General features: G+C 36.0%; 1 long non-coding RNA gene across 1 annotated transcript in view; it reads left to right on the top strand.

Annotated features, from left to right (window-relative positions):
- LOC144332742 (uncharacterized) overlaps positions 1-25,870 on the top strand; it is a 32,295-nt gene extending 6,425 nt beyond the window's left edge. The window contains exon 2 of the long non-coding RNA XR_013400793.1: positions 22,680-25,870. This is a non-coding gene — a long non-coding RNA (uncharacterized LOC144332742). The remainder of the gene's footprint in view (positions 1-22,679) is intronic.
- Positions 25,871-26,795: the final 925 nt, after the last annotated feature.

Below are 26,795 nucleotides of genomic sequence, written 5' to 3'. Positions count from 1 at the left end.
GATTTATTGTCAAGGAATGAGTTTAAGTAATAAAGTTGGCAAGTAGTCAACATAGATCAACTTTCCATTATTAACATTCTGAGCCATATGTGAAATGACTGGAAAACAGATCTTGGAGCCATAAGGCATTAAGACTTGTTCTTCCCTTCCTGTCAATTTAAACACAAAAAGCACTTTAGGAAACCAAAGACACATGCACATTCATAAAGGGAAAAGGATTGGAGTGAACCTTTCTATTTTGCCTCTAATGCTGGAATATTCTTTCACATTCTTTCCAATATTTTACTTAGTTTGAATCCAACTACTTTCTGTAATACTCAAGACTTTCCTCAAAAGCACTTCACTGTGGGTCAACAAGGTATGCCACCTAAATCAGATTTTCACGTAACCAAGAATCATCTCTTTAGAATTGAAAATCTTTTGCATCTTATTTTTGACATAAATCTTTTTGAAGTCCATACATTTTAACCTCACTTATTAAACAAAAGACGCTCTCCTTGGTTATCTCAATGAATACTCATTACTAGATAGTGCTTGCAGAGTGAAATTCCAGCTACTTTCCAAAATTCTTTTCACTTCTTGCAGTACTGATAATCACTTTTCACTGGGACTCCCTCAAATATTTTTATGCCCCTTTCTCTCTTCAAATGTATTGTTTATAACTTATCAAGCTTAATTGAAGCGTGTTAGGTAGAATCAAACAGGCTCTGAATGAGAGTTTAAAAGGTCACCTAGGAAATAAGGAATTTAGCCAGAGTGCTGTGGCTTTGTCAAAGCCATTTCATCATGCTTTAAAAAAAATTCTGGATGCATATCTCTACATCAGAGAATTGAGGATTATAGAAATCTGGCCTTCAGAAGAGAGTAGTTTTACTATCCTTTTAGATACAAACTTTAAAAAAAAAGTTTTATTCAGATATAATTGACAAATAACAACAAATCATATATATTTAAAGTATACAATTGGATTAGTTTTGACATATGTACACATTCACCAAACCATCATCACAATCAAGATAATGAACATGTCTATCACCCAAAAAAGTTTCCTCATTCCCCTCTGTAATTTTAAAGTCCAGATTCCCAGGAAACTGCTGATCTAATTTACACCACTCTAGATTAGTTTGCATTTTCTAGAATTTTAAATGAATGGAATTATACAGTATGTATCCTTTTTTGACCTTTTAAATTTTACTCAGCATAATTGTTTTGAGATTCACTCTGGTATAGCATATATCAACAATTCATTCTGCTTTATTGCTGAGTAATATTCTATTATATAAATGTAACCCAGTTGTTTATCTATTCATCTGTTTATAGACATTTGGGTTATTTTCAGTTTTTAGCTCTTACAAGTAAAGCTGCTATGAATTTTTATATACAAGGTGTTATGTATGGTGTTATGAACCAAAGAAACTTAGAAACTGTTTTCCAAAGGGGTTGTATCATTTTACATTCTCAGCAGCAGTGCATGAGAATTCTAGTTCCTTTATATTGGTATGGTCAGTCTTTTAAATTTTAGTGATTCTGACAATGAGTGGTGCTATCCATTGTGGTTTTAATTTGCATGTCTTTAATGACTAATAATATTAAATATATTTTAATATGTTTGTTTTCTAGTCATATTGTCTTCTGATGTGGTTTAGATCTGTGTGCCCAACCCAAAATCGTGTCGAAGTGTAATCCCCAATATTGGAGGTGGGGCCTGGTGGCAGGTGATTGGATCATAGGAGTGGATTTCTTGTGAATGGTTTGGTGCTGTTCTTGTGATAGTGAGTTCCTGTGAGATCTGGTTATTTAAAAGTGTGTGGCACTTCCCCTCACTTCTCTTGTTCCTGCTCCTACCATGTGAGATGCCTACAGCTCAGCCTCCCCAGAAGCCCAGGATATACTAGCATCATACTTCCTGTACAGCCTGCAGAACCATGAGCCAATTAAACCTCTTTTCTTTATAAATTACCCAGTCTCATGTGTCTTTACAGCAATGAGAAAACAGACTTATATGTCATCTTTGGTGAGGAATCTGATCAAATCTTTTGCCCATTTTTTTAATTAACTCATTTGCTTTCTTATATTAAGTCTTCAGAGTTATTTATATATTTTGGATACAAGTTTATCCAAATATATCATATAGATGATATATCAGATATACGATCTGCAAGTATTTTCTCTGTAGCTTGCATTTTATTTCTTTCAAGGAATAGAAGTTTTTAACTGTGATGAAGTTCAATATATCATTTTTCCTTTATAGATCATGCTTTCAGTGTTGTGTCTAAGAAATCTTGGCCTAATCCAAGGCAGCAAAGATTTTCTTTCTATGTTTCCTTCTAGATGTTCTATAGTTTTAGGTTTCATGTTTAGGTCTATGATCCATTTTTGGTGAATTTGTGTAAATGGTGTTAAGGAATGGATTGAGGTTCCTTTTTTTCAACTTTTGCTAAAAAGACTTGAAATTAGTTGTTCAAAAATTGGTGTGTGTACTTCTGGGCTCTCCATTTTTTTCTACTGATTCATTTCTTTATCTTTGTGCTAGTACCACTAGTCTTGCTTACTCTAGCATTATAATAAACCTTAAAATCAGGTAGTATTAGTCCTCTAACTTTGTTCTTTATCAACATTGTTTTGGCTATTCTAGGCCTTTGCATTTCAATGTAAATTTTATAATTGTTTTTATCAATACCTACAAAAGAGACTTTCAGGATTATGATCAGAATTTCATTAAATCTATACATTAATGGAGGGGTCAGGGTGAGTTTTCTGACCCATGAGCAAGACATATCTATGTATTTATTTATTGGTTTGTTTGTTTGTTTTTTGTTTTGTTTTGTTTTGTTTTTGAGACAGAGTCTTGCTGTGTCGCCAGGCTGGAGTACAGTGGTGCGATCTTGGCTCACTGCAACCTCTGCCTCCCAGGTTCAAAGGATCCTCATGCCTCAGCCTCCTGAGTAGCTGAGATTACAGGCATGTGCCACTACACTTGGCTAATTTTTGTACTTTTGGTAGAGATGAGGTTTCGCCATGTTGTCCAGCCTGGTCTCAAACTCCTGGCCTTAACTGATCTGCCTGCCTTGGCCTCCCAAAGTGCTGAAATTACAGGCATGAGCCTCTGCACTCAGCTCATACCTACCTATTTAGATTTTCTTTAATTTTTCTCACAAGTGTTTTGTAGTTTTCAATGTGCAAGTCTTTCACCTTTGTTAGTTCATGTTTTTTGCTGCTATTGTAAATAACATTTTTACTAGTATGTAGAGATACTTTCGTATATTGATCTTGTATCTTGTGACTTTGCTAAAGTCATTAGTTCTAGTAAGTGTCTTTATAGATTTCCATGGATTCTCTACGTAATTATCATGTCTGTGAATAACGACAGTGTTATTCCTTCCTATTTAGTCTGTGTGCCTGTTACTCTTTTCCTTGCCTCATTGCAATGGCTAGAACATCTAACCCAATGTTAAACAGAAGTGGAAGAAGTGGACATCGTGATGTCATTTCTGATAGTAGGAGGAAAGTACTCTCTGTAGAGGAAGAATATTTGGAGCTTACCTCCAGCCTCTCCAGATCCTTTTCTTTAAAGTGTTTGACTATAACACATAACCTTTAATGCTGTCACTGTGATGTATCCTTGTTTATATAGCTAACAATTTTCCTTTCATCTGACGGACATCTTTTAACATTTATGATAGTGCTGATGATCCACTGATTACAAATTATTTCAGTTTTTTATGTCTAGAAAGTCTTTATTTCACCTTTGTTTTTTAAATATTTTTTCTGGGTATAGAATTCTAAATATAGAATTTTAGGTTGACTTTTTTTCTTTCAGTAATTTAAATATGTTGCTTCACAGTGAATTCACCTGCAATTTCCAATAAAAATTATACTGTCATCCTTATCTTTGTTCCTCTGCATGTATCATGTCTTTCTTTTTTGGCTGCTTTTTACGATTTTCTCTTTATCATTGGTTTTGAGCACTTTGATTATGATGCACATTGATGTAGTTTTCTTCATGTTTCCTGTGCTTGGGGTTTGTTGAGCTTCTTGAGTCTATGAGTTTTGAGTTTTCATCAAATTTGGAAAATTTACTTTTAAGAGTTTATTTCTCTATTTCCTCTTTTCTCCTCTCCTTTGGATACTCTAATTACACACCTATTAGGATGTCTGAAGTTGTCCCACAGCTTACTGATGTCCTTTCCTCTTTTTAATTCTCCTATCTCTGTGCTTCATTTAGGATCATTTCTATTGCTATGTTTTCAAATTCACTACTCTTTTATTCTTCAATGTCTAATCTTCTGTGGGTCTACTGCAGCTTTTATCTCTAAAGTTCAATGTGTTTTGTTTTATTTTGTTTTTCAAATATCTTTCATGTTTCACCTTAACTTTATAAACATATAAAATGTAATTCTGATCACTTTACTGCCTTGTCTGGTAATTCTAACACTGTGTAAATTCTGAGTTGTTTCAATTGGGTGATAAGTTTTCCAAATATGGTTTGTATTTTCTTGTTTCTTTGACTTGTAACTTTTAGCTGACTATCAGACATTGTAAATTTTGTTTCATTGGGTGCTGGATATTTCTGTGTTCCTACAAGTATTCTTGAGCTTTGTTCTGAGATGCTTGGAAACAGTTTTATCCTTTCAGGGTTGTTAGGCTGGCCCAGAGCAATATTCAATGTAGAGTTACTTATTCCCCACTGAGGCAAGACCCGACTATGCACTGTAGCAAATGTCCTGTGAATTGTGGGATTTTCCAGTCTGGATGGTGGGAACAGACATTACTCTCAGCCTTGTGTGAGCATTGGGCACTGGTTCCTCTAATATGTTTAGGGATTTCTTTCCTTTCTTCACGCAGTTTCCTCATAGGCAAGTGCTAATCTCTATTCATCTGAATACTTGAGAGGAACCCTTTGCAGATCTCTGAAGTTCTCTCTCTTTGCAGGTCTCTGCTCTCCAGTACTCTGTCCTACGACTCTGGCCATCTTAGTCTCCCTGAACTCTCAACTCTGTCTCCTCAACTCAGAGTTCACTGCACTCTCCTGGATTTCCCCTCTCAGCGCCTCATCCTGGAAATTCTCTCAAGACAGTAAGCTGGGGCAACCATAGGGCTCATCTTGCTTGTTTCCTGTCTCTTACGGGGTTACTGTCTTTTTTCCCCAGTGTCCAGCATCCTGAGAACTATTGTGTCCTGTATGTTGTATGTTGTCCTTTTTTATTTATTTATTTTTTTCTTGTCAAAGATAGAAAGAAGAATCTGGTTCCTGTTACTCCATCTTGATTAGAAATAGAAGTTCCCACAATCTATTTTGACCTTTGTTTTATAGCTTCAAGGTAATATAAATAATACAATTTTTAAATAAATGATGTCATTGATCAAGATTTTTAGTCAAATTTTGCTATTCTCATTCACTTTTTTGTTTTGTTTTGTTTTTGAGACGGTGTCTCGCACTGTCGCCTGGGCTGGAGTGCAGTGGTGCCATCTCGGCTCACTACAACCTCCGCCTCCTAGGTTCAAGCCTCAGCCTCCCAAGTAGCTGGGATTACAGCTGCCAGCCACCACGCCTGGCTAACTTTTTTGTAATTTTAGTAGAGACGAGGTTTTACTGTGTTGATCAGGTGGGTCTCAAACTCCTGACTTTGTCATCCACCTGCCTCGGCCTCTTAAAGTGCTGGAATTACAGGCATGAGCCACTGTGCCCAGCCTATTTTTCTTATATTATGTCATTCAGGAACTGTGTCTTTTGATTCTAACCAATGCAGGATTTTTTTTATCCATATGTATCAAACAATGTCAATAATAAATGATTGAATTTGCACTGGAAAATAAATATTTCCTTCTCCTCATACGTCTTGGAGAATGTTTTAACAGTCTCCAGCCAAAGTTTGAAACTTCTTAATTTAAAACTTTTTCTTTTCATTCATTCTCAGTTTTTGTGGAGAAGTAGCAAATAGGCTTCCACTTATGTACCAACCCTCACTCATTTGGTGCTTTGGTGTTTTTGTTTTGGAGGCAGGGTCTCACTCTGTCATCCAGGCTAGAGTGCAGTAACTTGATCACAGCTCATTGCAACCTGGACCTCCCTGGTCCCTAACTTATTTTTTATGGCCACCAGATTGCTGTATGTTCTATATTTTTTAGTACTATTTTTATCTTTTTATATATATTTTTTAAATTTCTGAATTATATCTTTTTCTGGTATGAGAGATAATAGCTACTTTTCAGTGAATAGCCAATTGTCTAGCAATAATTATTAAATTGATGTAAACATCAATTTTATCATATGATGAAATCCATAGATATGGCTATTTTGTTTTTACACTCTTCTCTGTTCTACCGTTCCTCTTTTATACAGTCAAAATTATATTGATAGTAATGATAAAAACGGCTTTAGAGTTATAATATCTAGATTAGAATTCTATTTGCATTATTTACTGGCTATTTAATTTTTCGCAAATGCATCTTTTCTGAGCCTCAGTTTCTTCCTCTAAGTATTAGGTATTAAAAATGCTATCTACTTTATAAGGTTTGTAAGATAATTAAATGACATCAGGTATGTAAAACATAGCACAGCATCTGGCACACAGTAAGCCTTCAATAAATGTCACTAAAAACAGTAGTAGTAATAAAGCTTTATAGTGTGTTTTCATACCTAGTAGGTAAGTCCTCTCATGTTATACTTTAAGAAAAAAAAAATTATTTGCTTGTTTCACCTGTTACCATCCCCGTTGCCTCTGTGTTAAGTAAGAGTAACTCTCCAAGATCCACCACAAGATTGAAGGACAAATGCAGAACCTTGGGAACAGATCTTCCAGAGTCACTTTGTTACTAACATTCAGTCAACTGCAGGGAGGAGAGTGGAAGGGACAAATATAGTCTTTCTGTGATCAGTATGCTTTCTCTCACTCAAACAACACAGCTCACAATGATTAGCAACAGCTGTAGAAAGAAGTGGACTTTTTTTGACATGTCTTTTCAGAGAATGCTTTCTTGCTACTCCTCAGCTTTGCAGTTGAATAATTACATTCTTCATGAATCCTCTTGTTTCTGTAAACTAAAAATAAAATCCTAAGCCCCTCAAACTGACTGGATGGACCCTGCCCCCTTGGCCAAGGGGACTTCAGAGAAACCTTACAAATTTAGTTCCCAGCCATGTCAGGATGAGAGGTCCAACACCCCTTGTTACACCCACCTACTTTTGTGGTTTAGAAACAACTGACCAGCAGTAATGTCAAAATAGATATCATAAGACTGACAGAATGGACTCTTCGTGGAAATAAGATACCAGATTATAAATAGGACCTAAGGCCATGCCAGAGAAGGATTAAATCATACACCCTACACTTAAAGAATAAAGTATGTGCAAAGTGCTACAAGGTTTTTCTTTTTCTCTAGAAGCTAAACAAGCACTGGCCTTGAAATAAACAATATTAAAACAATTGCCACTCACCACCAGATGTTCACTAACTGACACCCTGTTCCACAAGCCTTGACTGGACAACAGACTGATTTCTGTAACTTTCTTCTGATGAGAGACCACTTATCATGAACTGGTTTTGGTGGGTTTTACAGAGACTGCACACTGGAATGCCTTCGTGTCCCTGCCTCACCTTTTGGCTCAGCTGTAATACATTTAAATGTTAATCTTCCACCCCTAAGTGAACATGGGTGGTGTGTAACATGCATGAGGACCAACTTCATGAATATTCATAGCTCCTCCTGTAACCTGTTGAATATGTATACTTGGCCAACCCATTCCAAAAAAATCCCTGTTCCATCCTCCTCTGCCTCAAAGTGCTTTTTTTAGATGGTGGTTGTGCTTCCTGCCTGGAGGTTGTAATCTCCTTCTTAAGAAATAAAGCTCATAACCTCATCAAATTGAATGATGAGGAACCAAAATAGAAAAAAAGGAAATAAATGTCTCTTTTCTAAATGTATACACTGTTATACATAGTGATTTTTAAGTTAATACTTATCATCCCTTTACTTTCAACCATGTTTAGCACAAACTAGCCACTGTCTGTTCTGTCATTGCAGAATTACATACTATACTGAATAATTTGGAAAGAAATTTACCTCACCAGATCCTAGCTAGGAATAGGCACATCTGTCCATTTATTTATTTTGTTCCTTAGCAAAGGTTTTTTTTTGTTTTTGTTTTTGTTTGTTTTTACTTTAAGTTCTGGGATACATGTGCAGAACGTGCAGGTTTGTTACATAGGTATACACGTGCTATGGTGGTTTGCTGCACTTAACCCATCATCTAGGTTTTAAGCCCCGCATGCATTAGGTACTTGTCCTAATGCTCTCCCTCCCCTTGTCCCCCACCCCCAACAGGCCCCAGTGTGTGATGGTCCCCTCTCTGTGTCCATGTGTTCTCGTCGTTCAACTCCCACTTACGAGTGAGAACATGCAGTGTTTGGTTTTCTGTTCCTGTGTTAGTTTGCTGAGAATGATAGTTTTCAGCTTCATCCATGTTCCTGCAAAGGACATGAACTCATTCTTTTTTATGGCTGCATAGTATTCCATGGTGCATATGTGCCACATTTTCTTTATCCAGTCTATCACTGGTGGGCATTTGGGTTGGTTCCAAGTCTTTGCTATTGTAAATAGTGCTGCAATAAACGTATGTGTGCATGTGTCTTTATAGTAGAATGATTTATAATCCTTTGTGGGTATATACCCAGTAATGGGACTGCTAGGTCAAATGGTACTCCTGGTTCTAGATCCTTGAGGAATTGCCACACTGTCTTCCACAACAGTTGAACTAATTTACACTCCCACCAACAGTGTAAAAACCTATTTCTCCACAGCCTTGCCACCCCTTGGCAAAGTTCTAATGGTGCTCTAACTTCCTTTATCCCTTCCTTTCTCTCCTTCTTCTTTCTTTCCTCTCTTCCATGTTATATAGAGTTAAAAATTTTTAATTTTTGTGGGTACATACTAAGTATATATATTTATGAGGTACATGAGATGTTTTGATGCAAGCATGCAATGTGAAATAAGCACTTCATGGAGAATAAAACATCAATCCCCTGAAGCATTTATCCTTTGAGTTACAAACAATCCAATTATATACTTTATTTTTAAAATGTACAGTTATTATTGACTACAGTCACCCTTTTGTGCTATCAAATACTAGATCTTATTCATTCTTTCTATTTTTTGTACCCATTAATCATCCCTACCTACCCCTAGCCCAACCTTCCACTACCCTTCCTAGCCTCTGATAACCATCCTTCTACTCTTTATGTCCATGCGTTAAATTGATTTGATTTTTAGATCCCACAAATAAGTGAGAACATGTGATGTTTGTCTTTCTGTGCCTGGTTTATTTTACTTAACATAATCAACTCCATTTCCATCCATGTTGCTACAAATGATTAGATCTCATTCTTTTTTATGGCTAAACAGTACTCCACTGTGCATATGTACCACATTTTCTTTATCCATTCACCTATTGATGGACACTTAGGTTGCTTCCAAATATTAGCTATTGTAAACAGTGCTGCAACAAACATAAGAGTGCAGATATCTCTTCAATATACTAATTTCCTTTCTTTTGGGTATATACCCAGTAATGTGATTGCTGGATCATATGATAGCTCCATTTTTAGTGTTTTGAGGAACCTCCAAACTGTTCTCCGTAGTGGTTGTACTAATTTACATTCTCACCAATAGTGTACAATGATTCCCTTTTCTCCACATCATCACCAGCATTTATTGCCTGTCTTTTGCATATAAGCCATTTTAACTCAGGTAAGATGATTTCTCATTATAGTTTTGATTTGCATTTCTCTGATGGTCAATGTTGTTGAGCAGTTTTTGATATACCTTTTGCTCATTTTTTATTGGATTATTAAATTGTTTCCCATAAAGTTGTTTGAGCTCCTTACAGATTCTGATTATTATCCCTTGTCAGATGGGTAGTTTGCAAATATTTTCTCCCATTCTGTGATTGTCTGTTTACTTTATTAATTGTATCCTTTGCTGTATAGAAGCTTTTTAACTTGATATGATCCCATTTGTCCAATTTTGCCTTAGCTCCCTGTATTTGTGGGGCATTGCTCAAGAAATCTTTGCCCAGACCAATGTCCAAGAGATATTCCCTAATGTTTTCTCATAGTAGTTTCATAGTTTGAAGTCTTACATTTAAGTATTTAATCAATTTTTATTTGATTTTTGTATATGGCAAGATAGAGGTCTAGTTTCATTATTTGGCATAGGGATATCCAGTTTTTGCAAAATCATTTACTGCAGTACTATCTTTTTCTCAGTGTATGTTCTTGGCACCTTTGACAAAAATGAGTTCAGTGTAGGTGTATGGATTTATTTCCGGGTTCTCTATTCTGTTCCATTGGTCTATGTGTCTTTTGTTATGCCAATACCATACTATTTTGGTTACTATAGCTCTGTAGTATATTTTGAAGTCAGATAATGTGATTTCTCCTGTTTTGGTGTTTTTGTGTAGGACAGCTTTGGCTATTCTGGGTCTTTCATGATTCTATGTAAATTTTAGGATTTTTTTTCTATTTCTGTGAATAATGTCATTAGTATTTTGATAGGGATGGCATTAAATCTGTAAGTTGCTTTGGGTAGTATGGACATTTTAACAATATTGGTTCTTCCAATTCAGGAACATGAAATATTTTTCAATTTTTTGTTGTCCTCTTCAATTTTTTCATAAGTGTTTTGTAGTTTTCATTACAGAGATCTTTCACTTCTTTGTTAATTTTAATTAATTAGGTATTTAATTTTATGTGTGGCTGTTGTAATTGGGATTACTTTTTTATTTCTTTTTTCAGGCAGAGTCATCAGTTTATTCCAAATATAACATCACATCATCTGCAAACAAGGATAATTTGACTTCTTCTTTTCCAAGTTGGACTCCCTTTATATCTAACTTTCTCTTGTCAAATTGTCCTAGATAGGAATTCCAGAACTATGTCAAATAACAGTGGTGACAGTGGACATCCTTGTCATGTTCAGGATTTTAGAGGAAAGGCTTTCAGTTTTTCCCCATTCTGTATGATACTAGCTGTGTGTCTGTCACATATGGTGTTTATTATGTTGAAGGGTGTTCCTTCTATACCCAGTTTTTAGAGGACTTTTATCATGAAAGGATGCTGAATTTTATCAAATGCCTTTTCAGCATCAATTGAAATGATAGTATGGTTTTTATCCTTCATTCTGTTGATATGACATATCACATTTATTGATTTGCATATGTTGAACCATCCTTGCATCTCAGGGGTAAATCCCACTTGGTCATGATGAATAATCTTTCTAAAGTATTGTTGAGTTTGGTTTTCTAGTATTTCATTGAGGATTTTTGCATCAATATTCATCAGCGATATTGTCCTGTAGTTTTCTTTTCTTTTTTTTTTCTAGTTTTTTTTTTTTTTTTTTTTTTTTAATGTGTCTTTGTCTGGTTTTGGTATTAAGGTAATACTGGCCTCGCAGAATGAGCTTGGAAGGATTCCCTCCCTCCTGCATTTTTCTGAATAATTTGAGTAGGATTAGTATTAGTTCTTCTTTAAATGTTTGGTAAAGTTCAACAGTGAAGCCGTCGGGTCTCCAGTTTTTCTTTACTGGAAGACGTTTTATTAAGGCTTCAATCTCATTACTTGTTATTGATCTGTTCAGGTTTTGGATTTCTTCCTGCTTCAATCTTATTAGGTTGTATGTATCTAGTAATTTGTCTCTTTCTTCTAGATTTTCCAATTTGTTGGCATATAGTTGCTCATAGCAGCCACTAATGATCCTTTGAATTTCTGTGGTATCATTTGTAATGTCTCCTTTTTTTATTTCTGATTATATTTATTTTGATCATCTTTTTTGTTGTTGTTAGTCTGGCTAAAGGTTTGTCGATTTTCTTTAACTTTTCAAAAAAACAACTTTTTGTTTCATTGTTTTTTCATTTCAATTTCATTTATTTCCACTCTAATCTTTATTATTTCTTCTACTAATTTTGGGTTTGTTTTGCTCTTGCTTTTCTAATTCTTTAAGATGTATCATTAGATTGTTCATTTGAAGTTTTTCCTCTTTTTTGGTGTAGGCACTTATAGCTGTAGACTTCCCAGTTAATACTGCTTTTGCTGAATCCCATAGGTTTTGGTATGTTGTGTTTCTATTATCATTTGTTTCAAAAAAGTTTCCAATTTCTTTCTTAATTTCTTCATTGATACACTGGTCATTTGGGAGCATATTGTTGTATTTCCATATATTTGTATAGTTTTCAAAATCCCCTTGTTATTAATTACTAGTTTTATTCCATTGTGGTCAGAGAAGATGCTTGATATTATTTCAATTTTTTAATGTTTTCAGATTTGTTTTATGACCTCACCTATGGTCTGTCTTGAGAATGATCCATGTGCTGGGGGAAACAATGCATATTCTGCTGCTCTTGGATAAAATGTTGTGTGACTATCTATTAGATCAATTTGGTTTCTATTGCAGATTAAACTGATATTTGTTGATTTTCTGTCTGGAAGATCTGTCCAATGCTGGAAGTGGGATGTTGAAATCTCCATCTGTTATTGTATTGGAGCTTATCTCTCTCTTTAGCTCTAATAACATTTCCTTTATATATCTGGGTGTTCCAGTGTTGGGTGCATATATATTTAAAATTGTTATATCCTCTTGCTGAATTGATCCCTTTATCATTACACAGCGACCTTCTTCATCTCTTCTTATAGTTTTTGTCTTGAAATCTATCTTGTCTGATATAAGTATAGTGACTCCTCCTCTTTTTTGGTTTTCATTGGCATGGGATATTTTTTACATCCCTTTATTTTCAGTCTATGCATGTCTTTACAGGTGAAGTGTGTGTGTGAGAGACAGTGTGTGTGTGCGTGTGTGTGTGTATTCAGTAGGCAACAGATCAATGGGTCTTGTTTTCTCATCCATTCAGCCAGTCTCTATATCTTTTAACTGGAGAGTTTGGTCCATTCACATTCGATGTTATTATTAAATAAGGACTTACTTCTGCCATGGAAATTCCTTCTGCACACATGCTTCTATAACCAGAATAGGGAGCAGTAGCAGTGTCCAGCCAGAAATAATTACTCTGACCTTAAAGGAATCATAGTATTTCTGGCTGCAACCTGTTATAACAAGCCACCTCAAATGTAAATGTCAAAGGGGTGGAATAGTGTAATCTATAAGATGCCTGGAAGAAGAAGAAATGAAATATTCTGAATAGTGTTACTGTTTCTTCGTCTTATTGTTCACTTTAATGAGAATGCCTCTAGGTTTTAGTACCAGGCATAATATTTGTTTTTGTAGTTGTTGATTTGTGTAAAAAGTCTTTTTTATCATACTAAGTGAGTTATCATTTCTTGCCATGGGTTTTTATTAGGAAGGAATGGTGAATTTTATATTTTAATATTTATAGAAATAGGTGCTTATATTTTTTTCTTTTAATCTGTTATACAGTTAATTATATTAATGGACTTCCTATTTCAAACTATTCTTGCATCACAGAGGGAAAACCCTACTAAACTACAGTTTATTATCATATTCTGTTATAAATGTTCTGGATTTGATATATTTCAAGTTTTGGGGGGTTTTTTTCATCATCGTATCTGAGATTGGGCTACATGCTTTGATATTTTTGTGCCATCTTTGTTGATGATCTATTATAACAGTCAAATAAATCTACTGGATCTGGTACCTCTAAAAAGTAAATTTTAAATTTTTTAAAATTCTTGTATGGTTATTGATTTATTCAGATTGTTGTCCCTTTCTTAAGTTAATTTTGGTTAGCATAAACAATTTATTCCATCTAGATTTTTCTTGAATGCCAAAACTGTACATGGTCATTTTGCTTATATTTTTAATCTTTATCTATGTTTATATATCTTTTATCATTCACAATATTTGCTTTTCTGTTCTAGGTGAATGTGTATTAATTCTTCAAGACTGGTTTTGGGTCAATTTGCCAAAAATCAAACTGCAGAAAGCCAATTTTCCACAAGGACAGTTTGCCAAATTTTCTTCTTCCTTAGAACTCTTTATAAAGTTTACAGCAATCCACATTGAATGAGATCTTTTTAATAGCTTTTAAAGATTTATGTAAACTTTTAGTTGATCAGTTTTAATTTTGTTTTCATAGCAGCATTTTAAGGAATGTTTAATTTATCTTTACCCAGCTTCCTGCTGCTGCAGCTGGAAAGAGCTGGGGACAGAGATAGGAGACCTCTGCTAGGGGCAAGATGGGAAGGAGGCTCAGCTCATTTGCTGATTGCAATGAGAGAGAGGATGTGGGTCATAAAGAGAAAGATATATTCAGGGAATATATACTCATACAGAATATATCCCCAAATATAACCACTTTGCATAAATACATTCTTCATAGAAATAAGAAGTAGCCCCAGCTTCCTCCTTTCTCGGTTTCCCAGGCATTCCGCCCCTAGTCTCTTCCTAGTCTCTTTTCTCCCTGCAAGGGCTGTGCTGTGTGCTGGTTCTGCTCCCCACCTCTCCCCCATGTACTCACTCACTTCCTGCTCCTTCCAGCATAAGCAGCAAGGAGCTGGGGCAGAGACAAACCCCACATTCCATGAAACACTATTATGGAGACCCAATGAGAATCGGGCCATCTAAACTAAATAGAGAAAATAACAAGTACATTAAGACAAGTGGTGAATCGGTGATTTGGACTCTTTTTCTCTAGGACTTGAATCACATGACTCTCTCCTTGGCTGATTTGGTAGCTCCATTCTCTGGGGTCCCAGAGTGCCTTGTTGAGACCTCCAATACCTCACTTAGAAGTGATTTAAAGATATAAACATTCTATCTCAGTTATTTGATTTCATTACCAGCTCAATTTCTAGACTGTTTATTCATTCAGTAACTACTTAATGAACAAAAATTTCATTAAACAAATGTCCATTTAATGAAGAAATGTGAGCTGACTGCAAGCTGGCAGTATGAGCTGAATATGTGCTGCAAAGTGGCATAGATGCTGAAGATTAAAGTTAAATAAAACCTGGTCCCAGTCCAGAGCTCACAGGCTAGAGGTAGCAGGGACCAAGTCTTAGATATCTTCATATCCACTGTGTCCCTCACATCATGGCTGTCATAGAGTCTATGCTCAATAGAAGTTCTAGGTGTATTGAAGGCATGTTTCCACTAAAAGAACTAGAACTACAAGTCCCAAGTACAGTAATTGGTGGCTGTAACTAACATTTTAAACAGCAGAAAGTAGTCAAGTCCAAGAGAGTTTATGAGCTCTAAAGGCTACATTTTCTAATTTATCAAAATATTTTACAAAAACAGGACAAATTTAAAATTGTTTAGTGAGATACATGGTAGTCAGAATCTTACAACAATGAACAAAGCTGGAATTGTCCTTATATTTAACGTTTGGATCCTGAAACAAGCTACCTGCCTTTCCATTTAAACTTCAGCAATAATAATTCAATAGCTATGCTTAAGGTCAGTTAGGACATATTAAATGACCTGTTGGGTGTAAACTCATCAAAAAATGTTTATTAATTCAGCCTTAATCTAGTTCAAAGCATAACCTATCAGTCCCAGGGTGATCCAAATTAAATAGTGTTGATTCACTCCAGATTCCAGGTCTTATAGCTTCCACATGGCTGATCAGAAACACCCAGAAACACATGATAATTTAGGAAGTTCAATAACATATACAGCAGAACCATAATTAAATTTCATTCAAATAAATCCTACCCTCAGGATTTTTGAAGACTTGTAAATTCGTCTGGATATTTAAAAACAGAAACCATGTTCTCAGATGTTCCCCCAAACAACTCTTTTTAAAATAACCGTCTTTCAAAACCTGGTATGGGGTTGAGCACAGTGTCTCACACCTGTAATCCCAACACTTTGAGAGGCTGACGCAGGAGGATCACTTGAGGCCAGGAGGTCAAGACTAACCTGGGCAACACAGGGAGATCCCATCTCCACAAAAATAATTTTAAAAATTAGCTTGGCATGGTGGCACGTGCTAGTAGTTTCAGCTACTCCAGAGGCTGAAGTGGGAGAATCACTTGAGCCCAAGAATTCAAGGTTACAGTGAACTATGATCATGCCACTGCATTTGAGCCTGGGTGACAGACCAAGACCATGTTTCTTACCCTAAAACAACAACAAAACACCTGGTACTGATTATATCACTATAGGTGTATGATAACAATTCAAAACAAATAAGTAGTCTTCCTTCTGTCTGTCATTCTGTAACAAATAAATAAAAAATAAGAAAATAGGTAGTAATTAGGATTGTGTTTTAGTGAATCCTCAGGTAGTATATTTGTTAGGCTGAATAATGGCTCCTCCCAAAAGATATCCATGCCTTAATCCCTGGAACCTATGAATGTTACCTTATATCACAAAAAGTACTTTAAAGATATAATTGAATTACAAATTTTGAGATGGGGAAATTACCCTGGATCATCCGGGGGGATAATTTTTATTGTAGTTATATTTTATAGTTGTATTATAGTTATACTGTCTAAATATAACTATTTGCTTTAGAGGCAAAATAGATTAGGGTAAATTCTGCAGTCAAGTTGATGTGGAAGACAAGATTACCTGGATAATAAGAGTCAACATTATCTGCTCCACATTTCCTTAATGAAACCAGAATTATCTGACTTCCTACTTTGGCTCAAGGGCCAGACTGTGCCTCCAGGCCATCACAACCAGTAACCATGCACAATTGGCTCACTGATTCCCGTAAAGCAACTCATATGCTCTGAGTTATGACTAGATCTATTTCAGGACTTGTCACATTGTCAGGCCAGATTTCCACAATACAACCCCTGAGCAGAGCCTCTAAAGATGGAGATTCCAAAGACCTCTTTTATCCTATTGAATGCACAAAATTTTTGGAGCAAGCCCTCTACTCTCCACCACTTAGTCAGGGAAGTTCCGAGAGGTACAGCTTTACTTCCTGAGTTGCTTTGGATGATCAGACCATCCATCAAATTCCCAGCTGTTCTCACCATCATCCACTCCAAAACTACATAATTTAGACTACTAATTAAATCTCAGGTAAAAGCTTTAACTTTATGCCTTTGTAATTAGGAGACATTTTTATACACACATGCATATTCCAAAACACTTTTTAATTAAAACATTCTGGGGGAAATATCCTTACTTTCCATTTTGGAGATGGTGAAAAGTATTAAGAAAAGTTTGATTTTGCTCAGAGCATTCCTGTTTTAAATCAAACTAATTTTTCCATTGAATATTCTAAGAGTGATTTGCCCACCCTTAATGTACCTCAGCCAGAAACATGTTCCCTTTGAAATTAATCCCAGCTTGTGAACATTGAAAGGTGAAGACCGTAAGGAATGTAATTTCATATTAGTGGTTTCTGTGACTAGATAAACATTAATAATGTTTTCATACTGGCCTAGAAAGTGATTTAATTTATTAAGTGCAGTGGACATATGGTACCCTGTTTGCATTAGCTATGCCCAGTACATGAAAAGAAATCACTAAGTAGAATTCAGTTACCTACTTTTTTTCCCTAACTCACTATATTTTATGTATGAATTTGCCACTGGTAATGAAGAGCTCCAGCTAATATGAACAATGGCAAGAGAAGTTATACCATTAAATGTATAGGTTCATAAATGTAGCATATAAAAATGGATGATTTGCAATTCAATTCTACAAATATTGTGATAATACTATGTGACAGGACTTATAGCCTGAACTGGGGATAGAGAAGTGCATGAGCCAGATGCAGCCCCTGCCCCATAGACCTTAGGGTACCACTCTTTGCCAGAACCATGGTGGAGGTAATGGGGCATCTAAAATGGATTGCCTTCCTCAATATCCATTCCAGCCTCCTTCCAGTACTCCTGAGTTTGGAAAGCTAGAAATTACATTTCCCAGACTCCCTTATAGTCAGAGTTTAGGATGTGGTTGGGATTCCACCATTCAGATGCACTCAAAAGACTTGGATTGTAACTAAATTAAGTGGAGACATGGCTTGCCACATAATTTGGAAGAGCCAATATAAAATTAAAGTGTGAAGACCCTTGTACAAAAGGCAGGAAAAAAACTTTTTCCTCCTGTCTTCTTCCCCTGGTCTTTCTCACCATCTATCAGGGTGTTTTGTTTGTCTGTTTTTTGCTATTGAATGTTATAGTCCCAGAAATGTGAGGATACTCAGATATGAGGGCAGATCCTCACCAGTACTTATAATCTGGCGTATGTGCAGCCCACTGGCTATAAGGTTTCCCTCCTACCTGCTGCAAGACAAAAGGCTCCACAAGTTCAATCAGGCATCTTTTTCCTTCCACTGGCCACAGCAACTCAAGGTTGTTGGGTGACCCCCGAGAGTACTGTCACCTTCATGTATAGATAAATGAGACAGCTGGATGGAGACAAGAGGTGTACCTTCACCAAGTCACCCACTGAATGTTCCATGATGCTACCAGCCTGGGGCAAGGACTGCCACTGCCTTGCCCTCTCCTATCCTGTCTTGCATAGAGATGCTCTGGGAGCATGTGCCTGACTCTAACTAACCCCAATCTTCTTCCTATCCATGCCTAGGGCTCCACCAGAGGTGGAGGGAGGCAGTGATTGGTGGACCATGCCCAGGAAGGGGACGTGTGGGTTAGAGGAGCTGTTGGCTGAGAAGCTGTCACAGGAAGGTGGCAAGAAGAAGACCTAAGGTCCCCCAGGACATACTCTATTGTCCCCAAGGACATCACTTTTAAAACACAAATTAAAAGACAAATTTTTAAGAATTTCATCATGGTAGCCACAGAGCACTAAACTCCATGGATGGGGGCCCAGAAAGAATGCATAGATCACCTGCTCATGAAGCTGGTGCTTCGTGGAAAGAAAGCATTCCATTTTATGCCTGCTGATTGTGGCATCAAGGATCTCCTGTTATCAGTTTCCTGCCAAAATGTCAGGAGGAGATTGTGAGATTCTTGGCCACGCAAAAGTTGGGTGATTTTGGAAATGGGGAGTTTTTCCTAGAAACATAGCCTAGAGCCTGCTCTTTTAGCCACTTTAATGATTTTGTAAGCCATCTAATAGCTGGTAATAATTTCCTTAATACTTAGCCCAACCAGAAAGTCTTAATTGCAAATAACAGAAACCACAGCTGATAATTCTCTCTGGAGAAGCATGAAATAGACGTCAGAAGAAAATTGACTGTGGTGGTGGCCACCATTCCAAACAGAAAAAAAAAAGCATTTGATATTGCCGAAGGTCATTCAGTGCTAGAAGAAAAATCATTTATATTAAAGGAGAGGCATCATGGAAATGGAATAGCAGTGTCATTCCTAGCTGCCCTTTATATTCCAAGAGTTGGAGAGAATTCTTGAAGCAGACCAGTGATTAGCAAGTGGGCACAGAAACAAATTGTATCCTTGCTCAGAAAAAAGTAGGAATCATCCTTGTGATATAGTAGGAAAAACATGAGCTTTAGATTTATGTAAATCGAGGTTTGAATCCAGGCCATCTACTTTCTCTGTTACCTTCGGTAAGTAACTTCTCTAAGTCTCAATTTCCTCAAATTGTTCTTCTAGGGTAGTTAGAGATAATATAGAAAAACAACCCAGTATAATGTCAGATACACAGTAGATATCAATAACTACTGAAATCATAATAAAATCTGAAATTGGTACATAGGACGATGTGGATGGCTTTCCCAGGTCACTATTGCATCTGGGTATATTGTCCAAGCAGAACTTCTGTAAAGCAATACCATACGAAATCTCCATGGGATTTATTGGCATCAATCTCCCAGTCTTCCACCTACCCATCTACCCCCAGTCAACTCACCAATACCCCTATCCCAAATAACCATCTACCCTCTCTCCCTTCTAAAATTGGCACGTAGAATTCAATATTAAGAATTCTCAAGATTAAGTAGTAGCTCTATCTATCAAATCAAACCACAAATTAGAGAAATGATTTACTCCAAAATGAAATTCATTTAAAACTCATATAAAACTTTCTCCTCCCAAAGTTGGATCTGCTTTATAACAATTGCAGGGATGCTAAGGATCTCTGTATGTTTGGGAATCTCTTCATGTCAGCTCCATCCACCATACTGAATATTAATCAGAAATCTTTCTCTACCTTTGCATGTGCTATTTCTGCAGCTTGAGTTTTCTTTCCCTGGTTGGTGTGATACATTCAAGACTCACTTCACATTTCTACTCCTCTTTCTATCCCAGGGCCCCGAGACAGCAGATTTCACTCTTCATTACCAGCACAGAACCTTGCGCACACCTCTACACACCTCTTCCTATAGTGAATTTCAAGTATTTGTTTATATTTTGTCTATCCATATCTATATTTTGATATCCTTGTTGGCAGAGACCATACCTTGTTTATGTTTTTAATCTAATGCCAGCTCAGTCTTATGCATAGGGGGGCCTAATTCATACTGAGTTGATCTACAACCTTAAAAGTAAGCCCAAGCCCTTTACTCTCAACTTCACCCCGTTGGCTCAGTCCAGTGTTCTACTCTTCCATTATGATCAGCAGCCCCAGGCATCCTTTCTACTCTTATCAGCTCCACTGGATACCCAGGTCTCACCTGGTCTCAACTACCACTCATGACTCTGCTCTGTCCTTTACCCTCACAGAAACATATCCCGGCATTTATAAATATGGGCAGAGGAAGATGAGGAAAGGGAAAAAAAAGAGAGTTTAAAGAAAAATGAATGGCATGGTCAACAATGAGAAATGTAGTACGAGATAAAGAGAATGGTTGAAATGTGTAATGTATTGAGACCTACTGTGCTCCAAGCTCAAAGGAGATGTAAAGGGGAGAGAAATCAACAAGGTAGAAGAGCCTCTTTCCCTCTACCTTGCATCCTACTATGGGGCCTTGCATTCTACCATGCTGTATGTGCTGCAGACAATCAGTAAGTAAGTAACCAATGTAATTACAGCTCACGAAGAGTGCCACAAAGGAAGGAGGCAGGGAGATAAGATGATGATGATGACAATAATAGTAAGAAGTTACCTATAGTTAGCCCAAAATAGCTACTATATGTCAAGCCTTGTTTTAAATGCTACCAGTATCTAATCTTGCTTAATCCTTACAAGCACCCTAGAAAACAGGGATAATTATTTTCTCCTTTGTAGATGAGAAACTGAAGCACAGAGAAGTTAAGTAACATCTTTCAATGGCTAGCTTTGCTTAATGAGCAACTCAGCTATAATTGTTAAGAATGAGAAAATCAAATCTGATGTGTCATGGAATAAAAGTTTATTAATTAACTTGTAACAATTTCAAAAATCCTTTTTAGCAATTTTGAATCTTAAAGTTATATTAAATTAAGTAATAGATACTTATTAAATGTCTGGGCCATTTCTAAGTCAGTTAAAACACTGAAACACTAATTATTAAGCATAAATTTAAGTTTATACATTTTGATATATTTTTATGTGGTATGGATAAGCTAAATATATTTGGGTTTGTAAATAAACATGAAAATTTTGTTGTGAGGAAACATGTTTCTGAAAATTATGAAATGGTTACCATTGACAAAATGTTGATATAAAACAGTTCAAAATTGCTTATGTCCTAGGTTTTCATGATAAATTAAGGTTACTAGAGTTTTAAAAATCTAATTAACATATGGTAATTAAAACAACTCCTTACGCAAGGAAAGTAAGACATGTTTTTGGTAAGTGAAGCTTACATGAAAGATGTGTTTTAGTTAAGGGAAACAAAAGGAATTTTCGTCTTAAAACAAGATGATTAGTTGTCCCAAAATAAGAAAGAGAAAAGGTTGTGGAAAGTTTATGAAAGATGAATCTTGTGAAAAGAATTTTATGTGCAATTAAGCTGGCTAAAATTGGAAGGGAATTATAAGTTTTTTCTAAAAACAGCATTACTATCAAAGTTGTACTAATACAAAATGAGAATTTGGTTTTCTCCTTTAAACAAGATTTTTCTGGGGCATAGGTTCTCAGCACCTCCTGAGACTGTATCAAGGGAAAAATATTTTTAAAGATTTTTCTGTAATAAGAGATAGTAAAAGATTTTTTGTTCACCTTTTGAGTAAACTGCAAAAGGTGAGAGTGGGAAGGGAGAGAAAGAGAAACAGATTTTACGTGCTTCATGATGTCTTTTTTTAGGTCTTTTAATTATTTGGAAAATTAGGTCTTCCCTCTAACAAAGAGTAAAGGTTTTTGCTTTTTAAAACTTTTAATCATCAATTTGGCTAAATGATTGATTATTATTTCAGAGTGATCTGTGATCCTATTTTGATCAAGTGTTTTAAACCTTTGACATATTTGACAGGCTTCCCAACATAAAATTTCAAAAGAAAAAATAAGCCTTTTTGACTCCAAACTAACCTTCGGATGCTACAGGGCGCCCTTGAAGCATTCAAAACAGATATAATAAATAGGCTTATTTGGTATGTTTAATTATATGGGAAGCATTGTCAAATAAGAAATGATGTTTAGCCTTTTCCTGAGTTACATCATTTTCCAAAAATAGTATGAGATTTCTAAAATTCTGACATGTCATGGTATATGTTATCAGTCATGATATTATGATTATTATGTTAAATTATTGTAGGCCACAGACAGAATTAAACTTTCTTGTCAATTATGTCTTTAGTTATAACCATTTTAAGTCTTGTTGTCCTAGTTAATTGATTAATTCTGATGCCTTTTCTGAAAGCTCTTTACAAGCAATTATTATCCTAAAGTGTTATATCTTCAAGGAGGTGCATGGAAAGGATGGAAAGGACCCTGACAAGCACTCCTGAATACAGATTTCTGATTACTTTAGGATCATATCATTTGGATTAGGTAAGAATTCTCAGAACTCTAATGAAGAAACTGGTTTATAAAACTGTTTACCCAAGCAGACTAGAATTAATTAAATACCAAGGAAATATGGTTGCAGATTTTCATACTAAGTTTATAAGTACTGAAGTTGTTAAGATACACAATTCCAATAAATTCCATGGTCCAAGTCAAATTACCTATGATAACATATTTAACAAAGAGTGCTACACACCTGAATTAGAAAAACAAAACTGGAATGTAAGAGGATATAAACCCAAGGTTAAGCATGGACTCATGGAGCCTTGACTGCTTCCTGAGTCCCTAAAGCTTCATTATAAGCTTTGCACTCCGTGACTCATCATGGAAGAGATACAGTGATCCAAATTATGGGAAAAAATACTGGTGTGGTGACTGTTCTAAATTTCTGTAATGGTTGATGACCAATTTTTGATTTATCAAAACCATAATCCTGATAAGACAACCAAAACTTCAGGTACATTTCTTCAATCTGATGGGTCACTTATAAAGGGATTTCATTCAATTGCCATTTTCTCTGCATGTTTTCTGATTGTACAGAAGCTTTCCCATATAGGAAGGCTACAAGAGTAGCTAAAAAGTTATTAGAAAATGTGTTTCCCTCATGGTGTATTCCTGGAGAAAATTCCAGCAATAGATCTACTTGTTTCACTGGACAAGTGGTAAAACAGTTAAATAAGGTATTATGGATACAGTCACATTAAGCAAAGCAAACTGAATCAACTGGATTGCCTCAGTCAAAGATATTATAGATTGATTACAATCAAATCCACTTCCAATGGGAACATAAGTTGATCCCCTAGGGAAGAGTTACTGGAAGGCCTATTTCCCTAATAATAGAAACTCATTTATGTTCTGCTTCTAACCTCTGATATGACTAAATGCTGCAAAGCTTTAATGCCTATGCCAAAGTGTATTTTCACCAGGTAAAGGAAACTTTTCATGATTCACCAACTTAAGACAATCAAACCCTTCATGATCTACAACGTGGAGACCAGGTTTTCTGGGAACGATAATAGAGGAAGACTGCCCTTGCCACCAACACTGCAGCAAAACGTTGGGACATTGAACCTTGGGCCTGTAATCACACAACTCAGAGTGGCCCTTCAGACTCTTGGAACTGTACACCTGTAGGAGACCTTAAGGTGCAGCTAATCAGGGAAGTCTCTCCCCAGAAGCAGACAGCATCCTAGACATGGACAACTTTCCCAAGATCATGGATCAAGAATTCTCTGTCATCAGAAAAATTTTACCTCTCTTAGTTTTTTTCTTTTCCTTGCTTATGCCTCTATGAACAATATAATTGGGAAAGGGGCCTTGTGTGCACCAATGGAGTATGCTTTTATTTGTGGAGGATTTTGCAGCCAACCTTATACCTGAGCAACTTATGCCCTGATGGATGGAAGATGAAGGGCCAATATGGGCTAGAAATTTTAATAGTACCTTTGCTGCTCCATGATCAGTCAGAAACAGAACATTTGTTCACTCCTCTTAACCTACATCTTAGGTTAAAAGAACATTGCCAGGAAGTCTTCACTCTTCTGGATGGGCATCATTTCTTAGGTCTCTTTTCCCATGGCCTGCATTAAATATAAATGAGGCAATGCTTACAAATGTATCACTCATAATAGGCTCTACAGCAGGTTCAACTGCAAAGACTGTGGTTGCACAACAGACGTCTTTAAATTCTCTTGCTAACGTTTTATTAGGTAATAAAATTGCTCTAGATTAACTATGAAAAGAGAGGAATCTGTGCAGTTTTTGACACTTCTTATTACACATAGATGAATACATCAGGTATTAGAGGGACTCAGTCACAGGGGATTAAGCAACAAGCTGCTTAGTTAAAATAGGTAGATTCCTCATCTGGTTCGTTCTTTGATGTATTTGATTTTGATTGGTTTTGTTCAGGGGAAACCTGGCTAAGAAGTATATTCTAAACTCTTGATATTATCCTTTTGATAGCCATAATAGTAGTCTCCCTGATGTGCTGTATTCTCTTAAAATTTTTAAAGGTGTACATGAAGCCATCTGTAGAATGCCAAGTGGTCCCTCTTCAACTAGAACAACAAAAACCCAAAGACATGTGATCATGAGGACACTACTGTAACTTACGACTGACTTGTTGAGACTAGAACCCCAAAATGATGGTAACTAAGAATAGCAATAAAGCTCTAAGTTTTGGTCATGCTCTCATCTAAGATTTGTTAAACAAAATTATGGGAGGCCACTGGTTTGAACTGAACTCCTGCACTAGGCCTTAACAGACTACACTAACCCAACTTGGAGTCACTTATGCTATGTTCCACATAATCAAACCAAAGCCTTAAAGAAGCAAGCAGATCTCAAAACAGATGGGAACTGAGACCCAATAAGACTTGTGAATTCTATACTGAGACCAAATAAGTCTGTCCATTTACAATAATGACAGAAAGTGACATTATGCTTAAAGTTTATGGTATAATTGAGAGGTTGAAGGGGTCATTGTTAAATTCAGTTTGGCCTAAAGCTGCCTCCCTACATATTTTAACTTTTGCCTAAAGCTTTCTCCATGCATAGTGAGCTATAACCTAACTTGATATGTAAACAGACTGTAACCTACTCTTGTAACAAGTAGCTAATCACAGGCAGCAAACTGTTCAAACCAGGTTCAAATAAGACAAACACCCAGCTGTAACCAATCCAACTGTTTCAGTACCTCACTTCCATTTTTTGAATGTCACATTCCTTTTTCTGTCCATAAATATGATCTGATCATGCTACAGCACCAGAATTGCTCCGAACCTATTTTGGTTCTGAGGGCTGTCTGATGTGCAAACCATTCTTTGCTCAATTAAACTCCATTAAATTTAATTTGTCTAAAGTTTTTCTTATAACAACTGAATGGGATCATGAATTCTGACAGATATGAAATTCCACTGGTGCAAAACATTAGTAAACATGTTTAATGAAACTCTTATGAAGAAATAACATGTTCATTCCAAAACACTGGCCCACACCCTGAATATTGTAAAATTCCATCTCCTTTGAGAGACTCTAAATGGTTGTGTTTCTCCTCATTAATAATAAAGATAAGAAGGACAATCTATATCGCATTGGATGGGTTACTTGCATCACTCAAAATGAGTTTAATAATTTACTCAGTTTTGAAAAGTAAATTCAGTCTTCTATCAAAGGTTAAAATTTGTTGACCTATGGGTAATTATAAAAGAAAACTTTCTTAAAAGAAACATAAGCTCTACTGGGCAGAAAAGACTATGTACTGTGAATTAAAGAAAGATTGTATTATGGTTAGAAAAAAATTTAGAACTAAGTACGTTATACTAAAATACCTAAAGATTATATATGGCAGGCCAGGCATGGCGGCTCATGCCTGTAATCCCAGAACTTTGGGAGGCTAAGGTAGGAGGATTGGTTGAGGCCAGGAGTTTGAGACCAGCCTGGAAAACACAGAGAGACATCTCTACAAAAATTAAAAAACAAAAAATTTACCTGGGCATGATGGCATTTGATCATAGTCCTAGCTACTTGAGAGGCTGAGAGGGCAGAATGGCTTGAGCCCAGAAGTCCAAGGCTGCAGTAAGCTATGATCATGTTACTGCACTCCAGCCTAGGTGACAGTGAGAGACTCTGTCTCTAAAAAATTAAAATAAAAATTATATAAGAGAGAAATTATAGTATTCTTCTGATTATCTAAGAACTTGCTATTTTAATCTAGATATTCTAGATTTAATCTATTTTATCAATCAAACTATTCTTCAGATCACAAATCACTATGTTTTTACCACATTACTAATCTGAAATATGAACAAACAAGACTGGTTGAGAATTGGGTAGAACAATTATAAAGAAACCACATGAAAAGGTGAGAAAAGAAAGCAGCAGGAAGCTCCAATAAAACAGGACACATTTTTCTAACAATGTTATTATATATTTAATCCATGTTTCTCAGGATGAGATGCTTAAAGGCCTAAAAGTTACTTGGGAGTTTTGTATTACAAAATATCACAATT

The sequence above is a fragment of the Macaca mulatta genome, chromosome 1 (genome assembly GCF_049350105.2).
Source record: "Macaca mulatta isolate MMU2019108-1 chromosome 1, T2T-MMU8v2.0, whole genome shotgun sequence".
NCBI classification, from domain to species: Eukaryota; Metazoa; Chordata; class Mammalia; order Primates; family Cercopithecidae; genus Macaca; species Macaca mulatta.
Note: the sequence above shows the minus strand (reverse complement) of the source record. Positions and strands in the feature narration are given on the sequence as shown.